The sequence below is a fragment of the Hydra vulgaris genome, chromosome 04, assembly GCF_038396675.1.
Source record: "Hydra vulgaris chromosome 04, alternate assembly HydraT2T_AEP".
Taxonomy (NCBI): domain Eukaryota; kingdom Metazoa; phylum Cnidaria; class Hydrozoa; order Anthoathecata; family Hydridae; genus Hydra; species Hydra vulgaris.
In genome coordinates this window covers 50,316,015-50,340,730 of record NC_088923.1, presented here as the reverse complement: position 1 = coordinate 50,340,730, position 24,716 = coordinate 50,316,015, and the positions used below count along the sequence as shown (strand labels likewise).

Sequence of the window (24,716 nt, the reverse complement as noted above, 5' to 3'; positions counted from 1 at the left end):
TTCTCTTTTAGACAAGGTACAAAAACGCATTGTAATCATAGTTGGACCTGCTCTTGCAGCTAACCTCCAACCATTATCACATCGTCGTAATGTTGCTTCTTTTTCTCTTTTCTACAAATGTTATAATGGGTACTGTTCTCAAGAGCTAGCGTCTCTCGTACCATCTACTAAAATTCATTCTCGTGTGACTCGTCATTGAGTTAAATCTTATCCTTTTTCTGTAACTGTTCTTAAGTGCTTCGTTATCATGCTCTATTATCTTCATCTTTTCTCTTCCAGTAACTTTTTACTCTAATAGTGGTTGCTTGCAGTTTTGTTGGAAGCGAAGATGTAAATAAAAAAAAATAAAAAAATTATAAAGAAGTGCAAATTTAAGACTTGGATTATAAAAAAAGACGATGAAAAAGGACCAAATCTTTTTTTTTTTCCGATTGCATTTTCTTGTCAAAGTTTCACAAAAGATCTTAGAAACCTTATCGGTTCAGATAACATACCTATTGAAAGAGTAAATAATTCTATTGCTTCATAACTATGATTCAAAATATTATGAAGTGTATGGGTCATAGGATATCAAAGGTACAGGTCTTCATAGAGCGAAGCAGTTTGTTCTTAACTTTGCAATGTTCTTAACTTTGATGAGTTAATGTCATAACTACATGACATTGTGGCCAAAATAATATGAAATTTTTTAATAAGATTTGCATCCATGTTTAATATATTAATTGAAACATCGTATTGCTGAAAAAATTGTCTAGAGGTGTTACCATCGTTTAATGTACCTGTCCCACCTACTCTTGGTTGGTCACCCATCCTTTCTCGAAATTCAGCTCAGACTTCAATCTTTCTTATCTTAAAAAAAAAAATTTGTTTACAGTCCTAGCCTGCCTCTATATAATTGGCATCTGCTATGATATATGGAGCATAAATTCTAAAAACCTTATCCAAGCATCCAAAGTTAAAACACCTTATCTGATATTACCTTCTAATGTTATTTTGTTGTTTTTTTTTGAACTATTGAAGATAGATTGATTATTTCCATTTGAGATGCATCACACGGTGAACAATATTGATAAGGGTTGGTTGATAAGGAAAAAATATTTTGAATTTTTTCAAGTACTATTGTTAAATTTACAGTAAGCTAAACATATTCTTGGATCAGTATCAAAAATAAACTCTTGTAGTGGTACCTCTACAGATTTGTAACTGACCTGAATATTTTCATGTTTGCGTTTATTTTGAGCCTATATGATATGATTGGTATAGAGAGTTAAATTAAAGAAAATTATCTCTTGAATACAGACAAGTTTCTTTGGAAAGTTTATCATCTACGATTAACGCTAATAACTTTTCCCTTATTTCTTATCGCGTTTTTTTATCGATTACGTAAATTTTATTTTTTTCGAAGAAAAAAAAATAATAAAATATAAATACTTGTTATGCCTCAAACATGTACAACATAAAAGTTACATATATTAAATTTTGTTGCAGTTTCTGAGCTTTTATTACTAAGAAAAAATAAAAAATGAGCAAATGCAATTTAAATGTTTATTGAGCACTATGAAGTAACTAGAAAGCATCAAAATAAAATTATTTTTAAACTCAAATCTATAAAATATTATCATATATATTATTATACATAAATAAACATATATATATATATATATATATATATATATATATATATATATATAATTATATATATATAATTATATATATATAATTATATATATATATATATATATATATATATATATATATATATATATATATATATATATATATATACATACATACATATATGTATAGTTCTATAAATTGTTGCATTTGAGAGTAAAGGTAAAAAATGATTCTTTTGACAGCAAATACGTCACTTTCAATTACTTTTGACTTTCATCCAACATTTCCATGTTGTCATTAAGTTAAAACCATTAATTTAGTTGGAATTTAATCACTTTTTAAAAAAACTGCAAAAATGCAAATTTAATTGACCAGTATGTTTTTAAAAGCATTCTGAATATTTTTAAAACATTCTGAATGTTTTTAATAATATAAACAGTGTTTTTATTTATATTTTTTTAATAAAATGTTTTGTTTTTTTACTGTAAATCGTGTGTGGAATGTTGCTAAACTTGAAAAGAAAAATTTTCCTAAATAATAGATTGCTTGTCCAAAATAAACCCTTAGTCGAGGTGGGCTATAAAACAGCAGGCTATAAGATAGTTGATGTAGCAACACTCCCTTGTAGCAGCAGGCTATAAAACAGTTGATGTAGCAACACTATGTGCATGTTTTAAATATATATTTTAAAAAAACAAAAATAAACACACTGTTAATTTAAAAACTTTCTAGTCATTATTATTGTGGGTTTTTAAAAAACTATAAAACTTAATGTACTTTCGCATTATTTTATTTGTTTTGACTTTCAGACCATATAAAGTACAGCTTGTTTGTTGAAGTCACATAATTATTGTTAAAAGATTTTTTACTGTAATACCATCTTTACATCTTTCGACTACGAAATAAGGATATATATATATATATATATATATATATATATATATATATATATATATATATATATATATATATATATATATATATATATATATATAAAAGCGATAAAGGAAAATCTTGGATAAGTTACCTTTGAGATCAGTATGCAGTTTATTGTAAAGTTAATAGCTCTACATGGTTTTATATTGGATTATCTTAAGAAAAATTTTTATGCCTGTTTCACAAAAAATTCTTATTGCAGATTTTTCTGTTTATTCAGGGCAATGCAACTAAAAGCCCTACTATCTCAAAAGTAGTATTTTGAAGGTTTCTAATTTTTACTTTATGGTGATATGTATATAACTATATCACAGTAAGTTTAAATAATAATGAAGTTTTATTTATAAGTTTGGAGTGTTATTAAATAAAGTTATTTAAACAATTAAATTGCAAATAAAAATTAATTTTATGTTTAAATATATATTTAGCAGAAGTTTTAAAACAGCATGGTGAATGTTTTGAAAGGTGTCCTTGTAGAATGGTAATATTTGTTTATAATCTTTTTTTAAGTTTTCTTTCTTTGACATTTATTAGGGAAAGGAGGGGAGGGGTTTGTATATGTTAAACACCTTTGTAATGAAAAACTAATCAGTGATTGATTTCTTTTATCTTTTTTTAAATAAGAAAGATAATTTTTTGTCTCTTAAACAAGGTTATTTAATTTAATAAATGTGTTCCTGTTAAAAATTTTAATGATGAATTTTATAGGTAATAAATTTCTTCTATACTAATGTAATGACAGGATGTTTTTTTGTTACTGTTAATAGTTCTTATTTAATAAAACAATTTGGTGCTAACATTATAGTATTAAATATCATTTGTAATAATGATTTTAAAAGTTGATAATTTTCATAAATGTAGAATGATGTGTAAAACTTTTCATTTAACATCATCGAGACAAGATGATTTTATTGGAAATTAAAAACAGATATATAAAAAATTGCTTTAATTTACTTAAATTGATAAATACCTTAATAACTTTTTATAATAATACTTATGTTGAGTCCTCTCAATTTTTTAAATGTGATTTTGCTTAGCACTTATTCACTCAATCACTTTTCTTTTTTATCTTTGTTTTACTCCTTCTTTCTAAGACTGCAATTTTTCAATGTTGTTTCTGATTAAATTGACCAAACTCGTTCAATTTTTGCGTGCAGCTTTCTAATCTTTATCATTTCTTTTATTTATTTTTTTCCACAAAAACAACTTTAATCATATTTTTGCAAGAAATTAATGCAAAAGTGTTTAATTTGACTCTTTCATTTCATTTGACTCATTCATTTATTCAGGTGCATTGTTATCAACTTATTGATTTTCATTTTTTTAATTTTTAACTCAGATGTTAGAATCGAGACACTTTTGGAAAATCTTTAATGTTTTACAAAACCTAGTAGAATTATCTGTTTCTTACATGGATCTGATCTTATTAGCTCTTCCTAGGATTTGGCAGAACTTTTTGCAAATACTTTTTCTTTTTAAATCATCTCTTGAAGATGACAAAAAACTTTAATTAACAAATATATAGTAGAAATAACTTTAAATAGTCAACACTATTACCATTATATATTTATAAAATACAAAATGCTTTAAAAAAAAACCAATTAATTTTTAATTAAAAAAAATTCATTGATTTTCAATTATTTTATTTCTACTTATAAAATCTAATCTAGATTTTATTGGTTCAGAAAAATGCTGTATAAGGCTTTGGTCAACTTTTATCAAACAATATTCTATCCTTCTCTTTAACTTTTTAAATTTTTTTGTTTGCCATCCATTTTTATTAGTCTTTAGTTAATTAATCATAAATCGTTAATTGGCCTAGATTCTCGAACAATGGCAGAAATATCTTTTTTTGGCACAAAAAGTTTCTCCTTTGAATCATGAATTTAGCATAATGAGAAGAATCGAAAATACACATGGATTGTGGTAATAGTGTTCTTATATAAAAAGATTGTTTTAAAAAAAGATTTAGGCTTTTATATATATATATATTTTTTTTAAACAGCTTCGCTTCCAACAAGGCTGCAAGCAACCACTAATTAATGTTGGAAGTTACTGGAAGAGAGAAGATGAATATTGTAGAGCAAGATAATGATTGATGGATGACTTAAAGGATTGCAAATTATATGAATCAGGAAAGCAAGATGAAGGAAGTTAATTCCAATGAACTGATGTTCGAGGAAATAAACTAGACGAATACAAGTTTTTGGAGCACTTAGGAGTGAGAAAAAGGATAAGGCTTAGTTAAAGGCTGGATTTGAGATTTATAGAGATAGAGAATAGAATCCAAAGTAAGAAAGTGGCAAGCTTGATAAAGAGATGCAACCTTGACAGATGCTAATTTTGCAACTGATTTGATATATGGTTTCCAAGAAAGATCGGAAGTAAGAGTTAATCCTAGAAGATGAAGAGTAGATGACTCATCGAGTACATTACCGTTCATAAATAAAGGAAGGTCTAACTTATTGCGATAACGATTGGCTGAAAAAAATTGAGTTTTATCTATATTAAAGTTCACCAGCTACTGTGAGCCCCATGCTGTAGCCGAAGTGAGATCCTTTTCGAGCTAAAATGCCCCCTCCTAGCAATCAGAGAGAGTTGGTTTCTTATCAGGACAAGAATAAATGGTAGTATCATCAGCAAACAATGCCACCTTAGATGTGAGAATATCTGGAAGATCGTTAATGTAAATTAAAAAGAGTATAGGGCTCAGGATTGAACCTTGAAGAACCCCTGTAGTAACAGGATATAAAGAAGAGTGCTGTCCATTGAGGACAACTTTTATACTACGATTGGAATGAAAGGACTCAATAAACTTAAAAATATTACCAGATATACCATAAGAAGAAAGCTTATGGTGAAGTCCAGCAAGCCAAACTTTATCAAATGCTTTAGAAACGTCAAGAGCAATAGCCTCAACCTCTCCACCTCTGTCCAATGCACAATAAAACCTATCAGTTATTACTGTTAGCAAATCAGCTGTAGAACAAGAAGATCGAAATCCATATTGATGGTCAGAAAGTAAGTTGTTAGATTCAAGATGAGAAATTAAGTGTTTGTCAATTAAAGGTTCAAAAACCTTGCTTATGATAGGAAGAAGACTAATGGGAATGTAGTTAGACGAATCAGATCGCTCTCCAGAATTTTTGAAAATAGGGATAACAGATGCCGCTTTCCAGCAGGCTGTGAAACAAGACTCTGATAAGCACTTTTTGAATAGTTTAGAGAGTATAGACAACAGCTCCGGAGAACACTTCCGCAAGACAATAACAGGTATTTTGTCCGGGCCACAAGCTGTAGAAGAGTCTAGGCAGGAATGTGCTTTAGATACAGAAGCTGGAGTGATACGAATGTCAAGCAATGGATCAACCTGTTTGTTGGCAATATCAGGTAGAATGCAACTAGTGGAACCAAGATTTATTTTATATAACTAGGCCTTTATTTTATATAACTACGCCTTTCCGGTATGTATTTTGTATATTTTGCAAAATTTGATCAGACTTAGCGCAATGGTTGAAGCAATGTCTTCAAAATCGAGAGGTATAAGGTTCAATGAATGCTTGAAAAACTTATTGATTGTCACTTTAAAAATTTCGTAGTTTAAAAAAAACAACGTTAAAAACGCAGACCAGATAATCTGTTAAAATTTAATTTATCTTAAATCAGTTGAAAATGAAAATCTTTAGTCAAAAACGAAAACCTCATAAATCTATTGAAAATAGAAGACTATAATTAGTTGAAAACAATTTAGGCCTCAGTAGATTATCTGAAAATTAGTTACACTTTTTAGGAAATGTTTTTTTTGTAGAACAGCTTAGTAGGTCGAGATTTTTGTAGGTCTAACTATCTGACACGACAAAATGCTACATAGACTAAAAGTCTTTGTTCATACTTAGATTATATATAACATTTAGCACTAAAAGGTCACTCTTTAATGTTACTTGAATAAAAATTATCATTTCGTTCATTGTTGAATGAGAAAGTGTAAAATAAGACTCATCATCAATATTTCAACCATGCTTTCTGAAATTTTAACAAAGTCTTCAACATTTAGTCTATGCTGTTAGTTTTTGATTCTCAATTCAACCTGGAATCTTTATTTTCTTTCTTTTTTGATTATTTTCATTTTTACAATTTTATGAGCACATAAAATCATAAAAAGGAAAATACTAGCTGCTTTATGAAAGAATACACCATCATGCTGATCAAACATTAGTTTTAAGGCATAATTTTCGGAGGCATTTTAAAAGCTTTTTTGCCTAGATTGTACGATAGCCAGATTTTTTTATTTGCCTGTTGAATTATATTGTATATAGTTGATTTGGAATTTTCTCCGCTAAATAAAGTTCCCTTCTGACCTTTATGTCTATTTTTTTTAATAGAACTTGTACACACACTCTCAAACAGATAATTTCATAATCCCGTGTAAACTGTTGATAAAGTTTTTAAAATTTGTAGTTACAAAAAGTTTTGTTTTGTTTTCTTCTCTTTTCTGTGGTGCTCATCCATGTAGTCAAGATATTCGTTTTTACATTTGCATCATGATTACATTAAACTAAAAAATGTTGAGTTTTTGAAGTCTGATTTCTATTTTTGTGGGTTTAAAAACAAAATAAGGAATGTGCTATATTTTAGTAAAAGGTATTTCTCTCTTCTATATTTAGGGTGATGGCTTTCATATTTTAGATCGTGGGGAATGGCAGGTTTATAAAATATATTTGTTTTCAACCATGTTGTTATTATGTAGAATAACTTTTATCTAAAAAGTTGAAAAATATGTACTGATTGTTACATTTGTATGTAAACTTTTAGATTCTTTCTCTGTACGAGCTGTTGAAATGTATAAGTTAAAACATTTATTGATTTAAGTAAAGCATTTAAGTCATCATTCATGTAACTTTTGAAATTTTTTACAAACATTTTTATGCATATCTTAAAGAAATAATATCACTTCTTTAATATATCTTATTTCTAAACAAGCAAAAAGTGGAATTATTTTAACATAGCTGTATTGGCTAATTGATTTAAAAACTCATTATTAAAAATGGAAATATTGTTATTGAAAATGAAATCTGCATTTTCTAAGGTTTTTATTTTTTATTTATTTTAATTTACTCCCAACAAGTCTGCAAGCAAACAATATTAAGTTTGAAAGTTACTAGAAAACATAAAATAGAGTTAAAGAACAAGGAAACAGTTGACAGAAGGCTTGAAAAGTGTAAGTTGTATGATTCAGGAATATATAAAGTGAGAGTTCTAAAGAATTGAATTCTGGGGGGGGGGGGGGGGAACGAAAAAAAATAAAGTTTTTTAGAGCAAGCAGGTTTAGATACAGTAAAAAGATGTGACTTTTCTGAATGACGTGAGAAAAAAATCATTCAAGTGAGAATGATTTTTGGTTAATTTAAGCTAGCGATGATAGCTCCTTAAAGCAGAAACTATGATGGTATCTGTAGAAAAATGTAAGTCTACGGCGATGGGAGAGATTGGTCAAGCTTGGCAGATAGAGCAGGTCCAACTAAGTTTACAATGCGTTTTTGGACTTTGCCAAGAATAGAAAGAACATTATTAGAAAAACCAGCCCAAATATGACATTAGTATTCCATACAATGGCGAATAAGAGATTTGTAGAGGTAGAGAATGGAATCAGAAGTAAGATAATAGCAAACACTATAAAGTAAAGTAACCTCAGCAGATACTAACTTAGCAATCGTTTGTATATATGGTTTTCATGAGAGGTCAGTAGTAAATGATAATCCAAGAAGACGTAAATAAGAGGATTCAGTGAGAAGATTGCCGTTTAATAATATAGGAATGTCGACAGTATTGCAATAGTTGTTTGCAGTAAATAACTAAGATTTCTTGGAGTTTTAATTCACAATCCACTGCAACCTCCAATCTGTTAATAAGGTGAGATCAGACTCAAGATCGGCTGCTTATTCTAAGTGATAGAAAAGGGAAGATTTTTTTGTCAAGTCAGGAGTATTAAGTTAAGTCATTAGCAAATACAGTCAGTTAAGATGTAAGGTTGACAGTAAGATTATTAATGTAGATAAGAAACAAAACAGGACCATAAATACAACCTTAAGGTACCCTAGAAGTTACTGGAAACGAAAAAGAGTGTTGGTCTTTGAAGATGACTATAATAAAGCGGTTAGAAAGAAAAGATCTGATTGTCTCAAAAATTTTCCCAGATACAGCATATGAAGCAAGCTTATGAAGAAGACCAGCGTGCCAAACTTTATCAAAATATTTAGATATATCAAAAGCAATAGCCCTTGCCTCACCGCCTCTATCTACTGTACAAAAAAATCTTTCAGTCACAGCAGTTAGCAAATTGGCTGAAGAGCAAGAAGATGGAAAACTGTATTGATGGGTCTATCTATAAGTTGTTTGACTCGTGACAGGATTATAAAAATGTATTGATCAGAGACTCAAAGACTTCCCTAATAACAGATAGAAGAATGATCTAACAATAATTGGATGCGTTAAAATGTTCACCAGAGCTTTTGAAAATTGGAACCACAGATGCCATTTTCCAGCAGGAATGAAAACACTATGACAGTGATGCCACTATGATAGGAATGTTGTTTAGAACACAAGCCGTATAAGAGTTTAATTGAGAAATGACTTTAGCAACAGAAGCTGTAGTGGTTTGAATATCTAACAATGGGTTAACCTTTTTAACTGAAATGGAAAGAAAAGTATGGTCATAAGATTCAGTTTATGTATGAAATGAAATGGAAAATAAAATAAATTATACATGTATGAATTATGTATGTAATCAAATTATATATAAAATGAAAATGAAAACTGAAATGGAAAGAAAAGTATGGCCATAAGAATAAGAGGAAAAGTTCTCTTCGACAAATATTGAGCATTTATTGCACAATATTGGTCGAAGGGTAAAGAGAAAGCGCATTGTCAATTTAGTCAGAAATCACATCTAAAATTATGCAATCTTGAGAAGAAAAGAAAAGAACGATATAGAACAAAGAGAAAGGTAATGAGTGAAGAGGTGTTAAGCAGGAGCACATAAAAGAATAATCTAAGGGTTCAAACCTAATTTCTCAACAAATAAGTGAATCAATGCGTAAGTATAACCCCAAGCCAAGCATGTGGCTATTGGTGTCTTTGTGACTATATGTGAATCAAAGGGTAGATCCTTCGATTCGCAACCCTTAATTCTTGACCATCAACACTGAAATCTCACAAAGAGCAAGCAAATCTGGTGAATTTTGCTAGAGGTAAAATTCAACTGATGGAAAGTTATTACAAAGGCCACAAACATTTGTAAAAGTTATTTGAAACAGTTAGGTGGTGGGGATGGTTTTTTATATCTAATATTTTTGGTTACTTTGGGCATGATTCAAGTTAATAGAACGTGACCCATTCATAGTTAGAGCTCAAGTGCGTTTTTTTACTGCATAGGTACTTTATGGATGCCCCCTTATCTTATTAACACTTTTTTTTTAAAGTTGTGGATGTCGGTCAGCTGTTGGACTTTAGAACCCGTGTTCTTACAATTTTCTGTCTCTACGAAACATTTTAAAATAGTCTGTGAAAAGTTTAATATTGTTTATAAAAAAATTTTTGTTACGAATATACTCAGATGATTACAATACATGCAATTGATGGTGATTATACAATTGATTTATTAAACGATATTGAGTTATTACACAATTGATATTGATGATTACATGCATACGCACGATTGATACCTGCTTAAGTTATGTATGTTAAATTTAAAAACTGTTTGGTGACGAAGTTTTGGTGTTTAAAAAAAAAGTCTTTTAATATTATATTTTGAACCCGCCTTATTTAATAATTTTAGTTTTTAGCTATTGTTTTCAATTTTCTTATCTTTTATTGTTTTTATTTTTCTATAGCGATCCAACTGTAAAGCAATTTCTTTTACACATGGACGAAAAAGGTGTTTTAGGGCAAAAATTCGTAATTGAAGATCTTGATTCCACTCATTTATTTGTAGCTGCAAACATCATCAAAACATTAGAATCAAAACTTTGGGAGTTAATGGATAAGTTATCGTTTCCTGTTGGTAATGAACAATAAGTCAAAAACTTATATCTGAATATAGAAAACTCTAATACTTATAAATACGAATTTATACATATATATATATATATATATATATATATATATATATATATATATATATACATATACATATACATATACATATACATATACATATATATTCGTATTTTTAAGTATTATGTTCTGTGTGTATGTATATAAACACGCACACCTAATAATGAGATTTTGTAATAAAGTTATTATTTGTAATAATAATTTTTTCAAAAAATTTTTTTAATTTTTTTATTGGTCTTTAACATTAAATAGAGGGGAGGGGAAAGAAAAAAAATTATATTTAAATATTGAATTATAGTTTTTTTTTTCTTTGTCAAACATATTTGATTCAAGATGACACTTTGACTAATTGTATGTACTTAGATTTAAAAAAATTGACCTTTATGCATCTATTCAAACAATACAGCATTTTTTTTTTTTTTTTTCTGTCTGATTTTTAAAATTCTATAAAAAGAAGTATAAAAAAAACTATTGAATCTCTTGTCAATAAACAAATATTGTTCATTGTAAAAGCAATAAAGATTTTTTTATAGATACAATTTTAAATCTAACGCTCGTGATTCCTTACTTATTTCAAATAAGTTATTTATAAAAAGTAACGATATTTTAATGTCATCTTATTTTGATTTAACTTTTACGTCTTTAAAATATTTCTAAATTTGAAAGCTGTTGAATAGCAACCATTCTAGAAAAATTTGCTCCAATTTGATTTTGTTATAAAGAAAAAGAACATTAATAGTTTCTGTTACTCTCAATTATAAACGTTCTCCAAAAATGACCAAATTCTCCTTCACACCGCTCTGAATGCGATAATTGGCGAATAATGTAAAACATTTGCTCACGTTAATATAGATTTAAGGCTTCTTAAGCAAAATCTCAACCAAAATAAGATAATAAAGAAATTTGTAAATGAAAAACTGGATAAACTGAATTTTCAAGTAATATCCAACCGTTAATTTGTTGTTACCAAGTTCAACTCGCAAATCATAAGCACTGTAAAACAAAACAAAAAAGCTCTGTAACTTTAAACTTTTTGTTGTTTTGCAGTGAAGATTTCCGTTTCCTTGCTAGCCAAACTTTTCTAGACATCCGTCTAACATCAAAATGAGGTCAAATGAACATCAAAAATCTGCGTAACATTTCAAAAACAAAATAGAGGAGCTAAAAAAAGGAAAAAATTGGTTTTTCAATGCAAGAGCAGCCGTGGCGCACTTTTCTTAGATACAAAGTATCCGTGAATAAAACCCCACCTCTAGACAGGTTTTGCGACATCATTTAGGAAGATAGCGTGAACTTCCAGTTCAATGCTCATCCGCGGTGCTCTGTGATAAGACCGTAAGGACTTCTTGGGGCACCTAGATAAAGTAAAAAAATCCTAATATGAGTTACAAAATAGTTTTCAAATACGTTGTGAACGAAAAATCAAGAACACACGAAGAGCGAACAGCTCTTCGTTGATTCTTTGTTGGTCAATACATATTACCTCCAAAACCTTGTTTAATTCTGTCTTTTTTTGCAAACATGTAAGAGAAATTTTCTTTTAATTTATCTTTTTTCTACAAACAATGTTGTCTGGTGCTCTATAAAATATGTTTACTTGAACTTTCTTCAATATTTCGCCAAATTCCATGACTCTTCGCGCTATTTTAAAGCAATAAAGCAAAGTATTTAGAATGATCAGCATTGGATTAGAATTTAAAAAAATAACTCAATTTTGAAGATGTGGCTAGCTACATTTTCGAGTTAATTTTTTTATACTAGCGCTATTGTATAACCTGGTAGAGGTGCACGTAATTAGACAAATTAGGAAATAGAAATAGAGTTGAATATTTCTGAGTATAAGAAGTTTTATTTGTTGCTATAAGTATTGCCATAGAGAGGTCTAGTTTCAAAAAGTTAAAATATTTTTTTTATTTTTAAAAAACTTCTAAAACTTAATCAATACTTATTATTAATTTGTTTCCAATCTTTAATCTTCGAAAAATATCGTCTACGTTTTGTGAACATTTCTGTAGTTCGGTATCTATTTTAAAGAAATATACTTTCTTTCTAAAAGACTGTGTATGGGCGTTATCACATCGGGCACCAAATCGTACTTACAGGTCTTTTAAATTTATGCCTGTAACTGTTGATCAAATAGAAAAAGAATTACGTGGGTTAAAAACAAAAAAAGTCTACCGGTCTAGGCGGTATATCACCATTAATACCGAAGCATGCAACTAACGTCTTGTCTAAACCACTTACTCACATAATAAACATGTCTTTGAAGACATCAACCTATCCAACTGATTGGAAATGGTTGCAATGATTGGAACTGATTGATTGATTGAATGATTGAACTGATTGATTGAACTGAATGATTGAACTGATTGGAAATGATTGGAAAAATCAACCTATCCAACTGATTGGAAAACCTATCCAACTGATTGGAAATGAATTCTACCAATTTACAAATCAAAGTCCCACAACGACGTTCAAAACTACCAACCAATATCTTTAACACCAACTACATGAAAAATTATCGAGCGAGGTGTCGAATATTAAGTTATAGAGGGAGTTGTACACATCCAATTATCAAATTATTTAGAGGAAGCCAGTTTGATGACAATCAGTTTCGTTTGACGTAAACGATCAATAAAACAAGCTGCAACGCTGTTTGTAGATAACATAAAACGAAAAGTTGACAAAAATAAAATAGTTGAGGCAGTATTTCTTGACTTGAGTAAGGCATTTTACACTTTAAATCACGGAATACTTATCACCAAGTTTAATGATGGTCGTGATACTCTGCTGGTTTAAAGACTACCTATTTAACTGATCTGAAACAATTTGTTTTCAAAACACAATATCTGAAACAGGAAAAGTTATATGTGGTTATATGACCTCAAGAATCAATATTAGATCCTTTAATTTTAGTTATTTACTTTAATGACCTGATACCTTGTTTTAAACATTCAAAAGTTATTATTTATGCTGACGACACAGTCATATACATTCCTGGGAAAAATATATTTATTATAGAATCGCGTAGAACGTTTCTTACAACTTCAAGTTGAAGTTGTAAGAAACGTTCTTAAGTGAGATTTTCCTGTACCAAGCAACATGGACTCCGTTTTATTGACTCCAAGGTTGAGTATTTGCTCGTTTTTTATATACTATTAAAGACATATTGAGTTGAAGTTCAACTCAATATGTTTCATCTTGAGCAAGAAAAATCTTGGTATTGACCTAGACCCGACACTAAACATGAGTAGTTATTTTAAGAATGCTTTTTAAAAAAGCTTGTGGCAGACTAAAACTACTTAAAAAAATTAGATACTTGTTTACTCCCCTTGCAGAACGCATTTACCTATTGACTATTTAATTATAAGTTGACCCGTTTTAATCTACTGTGGAAATCTTTGCCTCAACCTACCAAAATAAAAAAATGATAAACTAGACTCTTTGCATACACATGCATCTTGTATAATAAATGCAAACAGCAAGCACGAAGTCTATACAAAATCACTATTCTCGTAAATTCTTGGTTTATCATTATTATTATTATTATTATTATTATTATTATTATTATTATTATTATTATTATTATTACTTTATTATTCACCCTCTGTAAAATACATTTACTAGGAAAAAATACAAACTAAGAAAAAAGAGAGATAAAAAACTATCATTTAGGAATGTTTTCTTTGTGTTTTTAAAAATTGTTCGCTGTTGTTTTACATTCCAACATTGAACCGCATGTACCAATATATGAAGAGTAGCTTTAGGAGTTACATTCTCTAAGTCTTTAAGTTTTACTTTTTTTTTTAACCAGCATTAAGGTTTTCACACTCAGTTTATTATTATTAATGCTTATTAATATGCTCAAACTTTACAAATTACTTCAAAGTTGTCAACCATTCAAAAGCAACAAAAAATAATAGCAACCTAAATAAAATTCCAAAAATCCGACTTGAATTAAAAGTTTTTTCTATTACTCTGGTAAAAGAGTCTATAATGATCTACCATTAGAAATTAAGAAAATTAACTTGTTAACTGAATTTAAAAATAATCTAAGAATTTATTTAAAATAATGTTTTTTATAACATTTCTAATAACCATATTACTTTAATGGATTATAATTTTTATTATATTTTATAACAGGACTTACATTGACAACTGAATTGCAATTATTTCTGAAGTAGTTTATCCTGTATAAATATTCGCCAAATGAAATAAATTAAATGAATAAGTTATTCATTTTTATAATACGAATTTCATTCAAAAGACAATTCATTGGAATTGTCTTTTGAATGAAATTCGCAATAAACTAATGGGTCAGATTCGTAATCAACATTTATTCGTAAAAGCGTATTAAAAGTCAAGTAATTAATTTATTATTATATCCAGATATTTCCGGAATTGCGGATATTTACTTTTAGCGTAGACCTTTCTCCTCCAAGTAATTACGCATACGTCCTTTCACCTCAGTGTTTAGGGAAAATTGTATTTCCAAACATCCACCGCCCTAGAAATGTATATATCGGCAATTGTTAGCAGTAAAAAAATAGCGGCAAATAGCCTTAAAAACAAGCAGTCCTTTTTCACTAGGAAAAAAGGTGTCAAAACTTATTAAAATTGTCCTTTAAATGTAAAAGAAATGACGCTGAAATAAGTAACATATAAACTTTACAATGTAAAAAATTGTAAAAAGATAAAATCGTATTTTTTGTCAGACAAATACATACTCCGTATTTCAAAAACCGTCACCAAAAAAAGGTTGCCTTGAGTAAAAAACCACTTAAAAAAATAAATATATTATAAATATGAAAGCTAATTTTTTTATTTTGTTTTTTTTTGTTTTTTATAACTGTTTATTTTGCCGTTTAAAAATGTTTACATTGAAATTACATTTATATAAACTATTGGCTGGAGCAAGAAGAAGGCGTATTCAGTCTTATCGCCGAGCCCCATTTAAAAAAAAAAATAGAAATAAATTCTACATTACCGTAACGTAAAAATATATATAAAATAACAAATAGAAATGAAAACCGAAAATAACTAATATAATTAGAAATAAAAAATTGTTTTTTTTTTTTTTTTTAAGAAGTGTTGAAAACAATTGCTAAAATGTTTAACAAATATATTAATAAAAAATAAAAAAGTCAAAATAATAAAATTTCTTGAGGATAAAAGATAACAAGAAATGAAATTTCTTAATTAATATAATCACTAGATAAATTATTAACATCATCAGTGATTTTTTATATATATAATTTTTATTTTAAATATTTTGTATTAATTTATATTAATCACTGATACAATTAAATTTATTTTTTATATGATTGTTTTTAGTTTAAAATAAACATTTAAAGTTGGATATATCCATGAATAATAATAATCGTTTTGATTCGTCCTTAAATTGCTCTAATGTAGTCTGTTTGTTGTTAACAATATCTGGAAACTTTTTCCACAGATTAGGTCCGCGGTATTTAATTGAATAGGAAGTTAATTTTAATTTATATTTTGGAACAATAAAATTGTTATCTGAAAACTTTGTTGAGTATTTATGGTTAATTTTATTAAAATAAGGTTGAAATATTTTTGGAGATAATCCATTTTTTGTTTTAAACATAAATAATAAAACTTGGTGTAAATTAAGTTTATACACATTTAAAACACCGAGCACACGTAGAAGTGGTTCGCAAGGAACACTTCTGTCGGCTCCAAATACTATTCTGCACGCATGTTTTTGTTTGTTGTAGAGTTTCTTTAGCTTTGTATGGTTAGTACTACCCCACACAATATTACAATAAGACAAATAACTTAAACAATGATGAAAAGCATTATTATTTATGAAAAATAACATAAATCAATAAAGCAAATGGTTTTATAGAAAATCATGTTTATATCAAAATCTGTTGACTTTAATTTTTATACTGAATATACCTAAAATTGGCACGCTGATTCCAAGTTTACCATCACTTTTTTTTAAAAACGGTTATTACAAAGAAACTAAAAAAATAAAATAAAATAAGGAGTTTGAAGTAGCTTGGTGTATTGGGTTTCTAATAGTAATAAAAATTATCAAAGTATTTTCAGATTTTTATAGATTTAAAAATAACCCAGGTGTTCCTAGTGAGCTATTTACCTGAAAATTAGAGTTAAGTATTGTTTTAATCTGATTATGTGAAAATTAGGTAAGGATAAAATACTTTACCACTAAGCATAGCAATTAAATAATAATTTAACAATAAATTTTAACATTTTTTTAAACAGGCATCTTGAAAATATCATCTTTTTTACAAAGAAAACCAATTTTAACTACTTCTCTAACAGAATTTCTAGTTGCTTTTTTTTTTCAGAATTTCTAATTTTCTTAGAAATTCTAGCTGCAAGGCTAAATGAGAAAAACATACTTAACGGATTCGAGGTATCGTACTAGAGTAAGTAGAAGAAAGTACCTGAAGCACTTTGAAAGGAACTGTAGCTTTGTGTTTTGCAATAAAATTCCTGGTTTTCTGTAGGAAACTAGGGATTTCAATTTAACATCTAAAAAAAACAAAGGTTGCTTATTGATAGCTCAAAGCAGAGCCTAAAGTGTGTTCTTTTACGCAATGGCAGTTTATATGCTGTAGTTCCAATACGGTTATTCTTCCTGAATGTGAACATGGAGATTTAAAGGTAGTCATTGAGTTAATGCAATACAACAAATACAACTGGATCATCTGTATTGATCTCAAGATGGTTTGTCTCTTTCTTGGCCAACAACATGGGTGCACACGGTATTCTTGCTTTCTTTGTACGTGGGATAGCAGAACTCGAAAGAAGGATTGAATAGAGAAAACTTGGACATTTGTTAACAGAAAGAAAATATATTTTATAAAAGCATTGCTAACTGAGGGTGACTGTTTAAAGTATATCATCTCACGATTTCCTGGACTTTCATTTACAAAAATTAAAAAGGGTGTGTGTTTGATGGTCCACAAATTTGGTAGCTTATCAAAAATGAACAGTTCACTTAGACTATATCAGACGAGAACAATGTTTGGTTATCATTCAAAGATCTTGTCAAGAAATTTTTTGGAAATACAAGTGCACGTAATTTCGCAGAAATTGTTCAGAAACTACAAAGCACTTGGTTGTACCCACAGAAAACAGATATTGAGAAAACGCAATATGTGGACATGCGGACAGTGTGTGGACATCGATAAACATCGATAAAGTTTAATTCAGGAACTCCTGCCCTCAAAAAAAAAATGTATCCAATGTATCAACTAACTTTATGAATAAGGTTTGTTGATACATCCTGTGAGGTTAGTTGATACACTTCATAAGTTAGTCTTAAAAAAGTGAATTATTTTTAAAAACTAGCAATATGTTCATAATAAAATTGTTTCAAAAGATGTCGTATAAAAATGGTACTTCCAAAATGGTACATACAAAAATAGGACTAACTCATGTTCCATTTATGCAAATAAACACCTCTAGATTTCTTCAATGCTCAATGTTCTGTTTTTTGATTCGGTCAGGAGTCAGCATGATAACGTAAAAGATTATCATAACGAAAAATTAAATTAATTCCACAGTTTTATAGGAGATTAGTTTCAACTAGCTGGCGTGTTGAGTATCAGTCCTGTTAAAAAAGTTAACGATTATCACAATAAAACGTTATGAAAATATTTTTAGTTATAGTTTTTTGTTTGTTTTATGTATTTGTTTATCTTTTGATTCGTTTTTTGTAATATGTCACTTGTTTGTTTAAATGATTTCAGAAATTTAGAAGTATAACTGTAGTTTTTTAAAAACAAAGAATTTTTAATAATTGTTGTTAAATATGCTAACTATACTGGGAAGCAAAAAAGGTTTTTGGTATCTTTAGCAGTTTTGAAGAAAATGGCAACGAAAATTTTTTATCAGCTCTAGTTTCTGAGATATTCAATAGCAATAAATTTTTATTTTAATTAATTTGCAACAGAGAAATATGATATCTAATTTACATACTCTAATAATATTTAAAGTACATTTGGGTTTTTTTTATTACAGATATATTCTAACAGTTTAAAAAAAAGAAATCATGATCATCGTTGCGAGATCGTGATCTTTTTGCTTTCTTTTTATAGACTAGTTCTGGAGCATCCCTACACACAAACCATCAGTAATCTGTTAGCATAGTCTCATTCCAGCGACAATGGTATCTTTGTTCCATTACAAAAATAACTTGTTAAAATCTTTCCCCATGTTCATCACTAATAGCTCCATAACTGGGTGGAAGAAGTCGAAGTGTGAGTGAAGGAAATGAATCTTGAGGGATATTTTACATCGAAGTTGATGGTATTTTTTCAGAAGTTCTGTTACCAATTGAATGTAGCTATCATCTCTTTTGTTATCTAAAAATTCACAAATCATTCATATATATGAGCTTCCCAAGTTTCCTTTTCTTGCCCTTTCAAAACTTTGTCAAATACAGGATCTTTCACAAGTTAACACATTTGTGGCCCAACAAAAATACTTTTGAATCACTTATTTTTTGAAAGTTGATTTTTAAGTACCTAAAAGCCTGTCCTTCTTTGTTCATACCATTGACAAAATTTTTTATTAAACCCAACTTAATATGTAATGGTTAAGAATAACAACTTCTGGATTCACAAGTGGTTCACCAATAACATTTTTTTCATCTGTGTTAAGATTTCTTGCAGGCCAGTCTTCTTTTATATAATGTAAACTTCTGTCTCTACTGTCCCACGTTCACAAAAAGCAGCAGTATTTAGTATACCTTAATTGCATTCCTAAAAGTATAGCAATGACTTTTAGATCACCAAAAATTTTCTATTTGTTTTCATTGTAATTAATTGAGATGAGGAGAATTTTCATTTTTATATATGTCTCTTTCATGTGAACTGCATAACCAATAGGAACATAAGGAAGACGGTTTCAATTGTGTAGTGATACAGCTTTCAAGCTTAGCTTAGATAAGTCTATGAATAATCTCCATTCAGGTGGATCATAGTTCCAATTAAGACAGTACATTAATCCAAAGACATCAATGCAAATAACAAGATTATTTTTCTTCTCAAAAAAAGAAAGCAGATTCTGCTGCCGTTTTCTGTAATGTGAAACCTTGGCATCAAATTGGAGAAGATTTCACTCCTTTAGTCTTGAGCCTAAAAACTTTGCTTTTCCTGTGACAAGTCCAGATCTCGAATAAGAACACTTAATTCTGCTTGACTTAATCTGTGTGGCACATCATCTGTTTACACAAATTAGGATTATTTGATGTGGTAGGCTCGTTTTCTTCTTTTTCTTCTATTTCTACTTCATTTGTGCCTTCATTTTCTGCTTCTACTTACAACTTTGTGGAGGAGTAGGAACTGGTAAACTATCCAAATGTGGAATAGGTCAAATGGCAGATGGAAGATTCGGATATTTGACTGTTCTTATTTTCTTTATTTACAAACCTGCCTTGATGGGTGGGGTCAAGCAGAAATAGCAGTCATCTGTAAAGTTTTTAGGCTTCCTCCATACCATAGGAATAGCAAAAGCCAAAGATCTTATTTTACTTTTCAACCATTCTCGCAGTGTAACCAAACAAGAGCTAAAACATATATGTGGAGCCCATAACTCATCCTGGTCCCCAACCTTCATATCGAAGTAATACTGGTAATAAGTCTTCAAAAGAGGTTTCATAGTTCTTTTCTGTGAGGAAAATGTTATTTCACCACAAATAGAACATAAATTGTCTACTAAATTTACACACTTCCTTGGCATGTTGATTTGTCAAATTACACTAGTAAATGAAAAAAAAAATTAAGAATGGATTTGAGTAGAAACTTTAGCAAACATACATAACTAATATTACAAGTTTTAAGCATGAATAAAGCAGTAGGGATAGTCAAAAACAAACAAAACAATTTTTTCAAAAAATGAAAATTTAATATGTTCTTAATAAAATTGTTACAAAATATAACATAACAATATACAAACATGTTACAAAACATATAACATAACAAATATACAACGCAATTGAAAAACATAAGATTTAGAGCCATTAAATGATCACAATAAATAAATGATCTCTTATAAAGTGATCACGGTAGTGAACCTGAGGAAAAATAAACACGGCTGAAATCACATTGCCATTAGCACTGATTGTGAATGCAACAGTAACTAAATCTCCTTTTTCACTTCACGTGACAGAACCAACGTGCTTTCTTCTCTTTTCAGCAATAATGTTCTGTGGGTCCTGGACTGTAGTGCATCCTGTTCCATCCAGATTATAAATATCTTTGGGCCTTATTTTGAATTTATTCATAACATGAGCTAAATTATCATAAAATTCTCAAACAATATGTTGAATAAATGCCGTAGCTCTCCCAAGTAATGTAGCTTCAGAAAAATGAAAATAGCATGGGCAATAGCTGCATACCAAGTGAGTGTATCAGGATTAGTTTGATGTTTCCTGATATATTGAGACATTTTATTGATGTCAAACTGCTCTTCTGGAGTATGCAATGAACTGTAATTTCTCACCTTCTCTGAAGCACTTTCCATTACACCAGGGGGTGCTCTTATTACCTTGGTAATAAGAACACCCCCTGATTCTGAACATTCTGCATTTTCCTGCTACATTGAAATATGCTTTATCCTTACACGAGTAAAAATTTCTTTTATTAAATTTAAATGAGTTTTAAATGACCAAATTAAGTTAAATAAAATTATTTTAGAAAAACTTTATTCATTTTACAGGTGAAAATGTTTCAATACAGGAGTAAAATTACAACTAAACAAAAACAAAAGCAAGAAATTAGGTTAAATGAAATAAAAATAACAAATAGAAAAGAAATTCAAGATTTCTCCAAAGCAAATGGGCTTTTAGTTTTTTATCATTGTAAACATAACAATTTGTTACTGCTTGCTAGCAGGGTTAGGGTTAGCAATCATACTTTATATTGAAACTCCTTACCTTTAAAATAAAGTTTTGATAAAATTTGCTGTTTAGATTTATTATATAATGATGGAATTTTGAGTAAGTATGTTTCATACATTGACTTATTAAAATTTAGTAACTACTTCAGATCTGTAAGGTATTTAGAGGTGGATATTAATTGCTTAAGAATTTTTTGTTTAATAAGGGTTAGTTGATACATGTATCAACCTACCACGACATGTTTTGTATCAACTTACCTTATTACCACCATTTTGTTTTACCTTTCCCTTTTCAGGCATTTCAAATTATTTCTAAGGAATAAAACTAAGTTGTAGTGATAGTCACGAATATGTACTTTAACATGCGGAAATACTAAATACTCTAAATATAACTAAATTTTATTATATTTAGAGTATTTAGTATTTCCCATCAAAACCCGGTAAGGAATCTTTTGTTTTTAAAAAACAAAAGACACTTTACCTGGTTTCGAAGATTTCACTTGCGATAACGCAAAGTAGTTATTTTTAAATATTATAAATACTTTGGTTTTCTATCTCTTAAAGTTAACACTAGTGAGTTCCTGTTACATTAGCAAATAATAGGTGCAGCACTTTACCTTTAAAAAGATTTAGCTAGAAAATTGTGTGTATCAACTAGCCTTGCGTATCAACTAACCTGCCTTTCGCCAACAGTTTGTTTAAAAATTATATTTTCAACTGCCATTTTTTATTAACACGAGTTTGAACCATTTTCGTGTTTTGATATATGTCTAAACCGTTACTACTTAATATGCATTGAATCACCACTTACATAAAATCTTTTCGATATATTTGATTTTTGCGTATAAATAAGTAATGTATTAGTGGTGATGAAGTGGTGATTGAGTGGCGATCTCTAGTGATCACCACTTAATCACCGTTGAGCAGTACTAAATCACTAGTGATACGCGCATAGGGTAGACTAAAATTGATTAAAAGTTGAATGTTTAGAAAAAAAATTTAATTAAATTTTTACTTATGAACATATTTCAAATAAATAAAACCGTTTAAAATTAAAAAAGTTTGCTCTGAACAAAAAGTGAATACAAGTAAAATATATGAAAATATATAATAAATAAAATAAACATTTAACTTATGAATATATTTCCAGCTTCTAATTACTAAGCCATTGCAGTTGAGTTTTTGTCTTCCTTTCAGGGCCGTCCCGAAGAGATTTTAAACGCGGAGGAGGGAGGGTTAGGTGACATATCTGTTTTTTGCCCACTAAGGCCCCAAAAATTTCTTGCCGACTAGGATATAATAAAAAGTTCCTCGTTAGCTGACATCTGGCAACTGCTAATATTCATTGCACTACGTTTAAAGTGTTCAATTTTTTAATATTTGATATCATTTTTTTTTTTACATATATACATACATATCTTGAGCAACGTAATAGCAATAAATATGAGCATGTTTTAAAGAAAAACACGATATTTTTTAATCTTGACATGTTTCGTAGTTAACATACTACATTTTCAAAAGATAAAATTACAATTTAAAACTCTGGATATAAATATAAAATCAAAATTTGAAGACATTACAGAGAAATATTAATAGATAAATAGAATTGTTATAAACGATAAAAATTATTATCCAAATTATAATACTGTAAATAGCAAAAAAATAAAAATAAAATTACATTAGGGTTGTCAGATGCCCCGATTTTACGAAGGAGAGTTCTGCGCCAAATATGTAAAAATATTTTTTTTACTTAGTTCTCTTTCGTAAAATCGGGACATCTGGCAACCCTAAATTACATGTAAAATAAAAAGAAAAAGAAATAAAAAATAGATAGACAAATTCATATTATAATGAACAGCTTGTTTATTTAAAGATGGGTTTTCCAATTTTAATATGGAGTGCTTCTTTAATTTTCAATTTGTTTTTTTTAGAAGCAGTATCCAAAACTTTAAAACAATTATAGTTACTTAGATTTTTACAACTAACACATGAAATTAAATGCTTATAAACATTAGATTGTTTGTCACTTGTAAGATGCTCATGAATCCTTGTTGTTAAGTGTCTGAGGTTTCTCCAATATAACTAGCATTACATCCAGCACAAGAAAATTTGTAAACAACATTGGATTGGAGCAGCTTAGGAAGTGGATCTTTTATACATAAATTGTTTTGTTATTTGTTGGTAGTGAAAATTAAATTATTTATAACATCTTCACAATATTTTTTAATGATTTTATTAACTTTAGATTTAGTAAAATTTGAGTAAAATCTTATAAATGGAAGCTTATAATATCTTATATTATGGTTATCAATACTATTTATCACAGATGGGTTTCACTTTTTATCAACAAATAATTTAATTTTAGTGTCAATTATTTTAGGTGGATATTGTTTTTTTTTTAAACATTAGATAGATTTTTTATGTCCTTATCAAATTCTAGCCATATGTTGTTGATTTTATACGTTCTAACAATTAAACAATGTATAAGACCAATTTTATAACAATAGGGAACAAAACTGGAAATTTTTTGTAAAAAACCAGTATATGTTTTTTTGTGATAAACTGATGTGGAAAGCGAAACAGACTTATTGATAAGAACATCTAAAAATGCAATTTGATTATATTGTTCTTTTTCAATAGGAAATTTTAAATTTTTATGTTGCTTATTAAGATGTGTAAAAAATTCCGGTGCTTCAAAGTCTGAATTAAAAATATCATCCACATAACGTTTATAGAAAATCGGTATGGAGGAAGAGCAATTACTAACCCATTTTTGTTCGTAGAAATGGGAAAACCCATCTTTAAATAAACAAACTGTTCATTATAATATAAATTTGTCAATCAAGTTTTTTTTTTTTTTTTTTTTTTTTGATTTACTTATAATTTTATTTTTTTTTTGTTATTTAAGGTATCATATTTGTATTATAATTTTTATTGGTTTGTAACAATTTTATTTGTCTGATAATATTTCTCTGTAATGTCTTCATATTTTGGTTTTATATTCATATCCAGAGTTTTAAATTGTAATCTTTTGAAAATGTTGTATGTTAACTACGAAACATGTCAAGATTAAAAAATATCGTGTTTTTTATAAAATATATGCACACATATTTTGATTACATTCGATAAAGTTATACTTCGAAATG

At 28.5% G+C, this 24,716-nt stretch overlaps 1 long non-coding RNA gene across 1 annotated transcript; it reads left to right on the top strand.

Moving 5' to 3' along the window:
* Positions 1-2,946: 2,946 nt before the first annotated feature.
* Positions 2,947-10,550, top strand: LOC136079894 (uncharacterized). The gene is made up of 2 exons (XR_010638314.1): positions 2,947-3,034; positions 10,443-10,550. It is a non-coding gene; the product is annotated as an uncharacterized LOC136079894 (long non-coding RNA).
* The last annotated feature ends 14,166 nt before the right edge of the window (positions 10,551-24,716 follow it).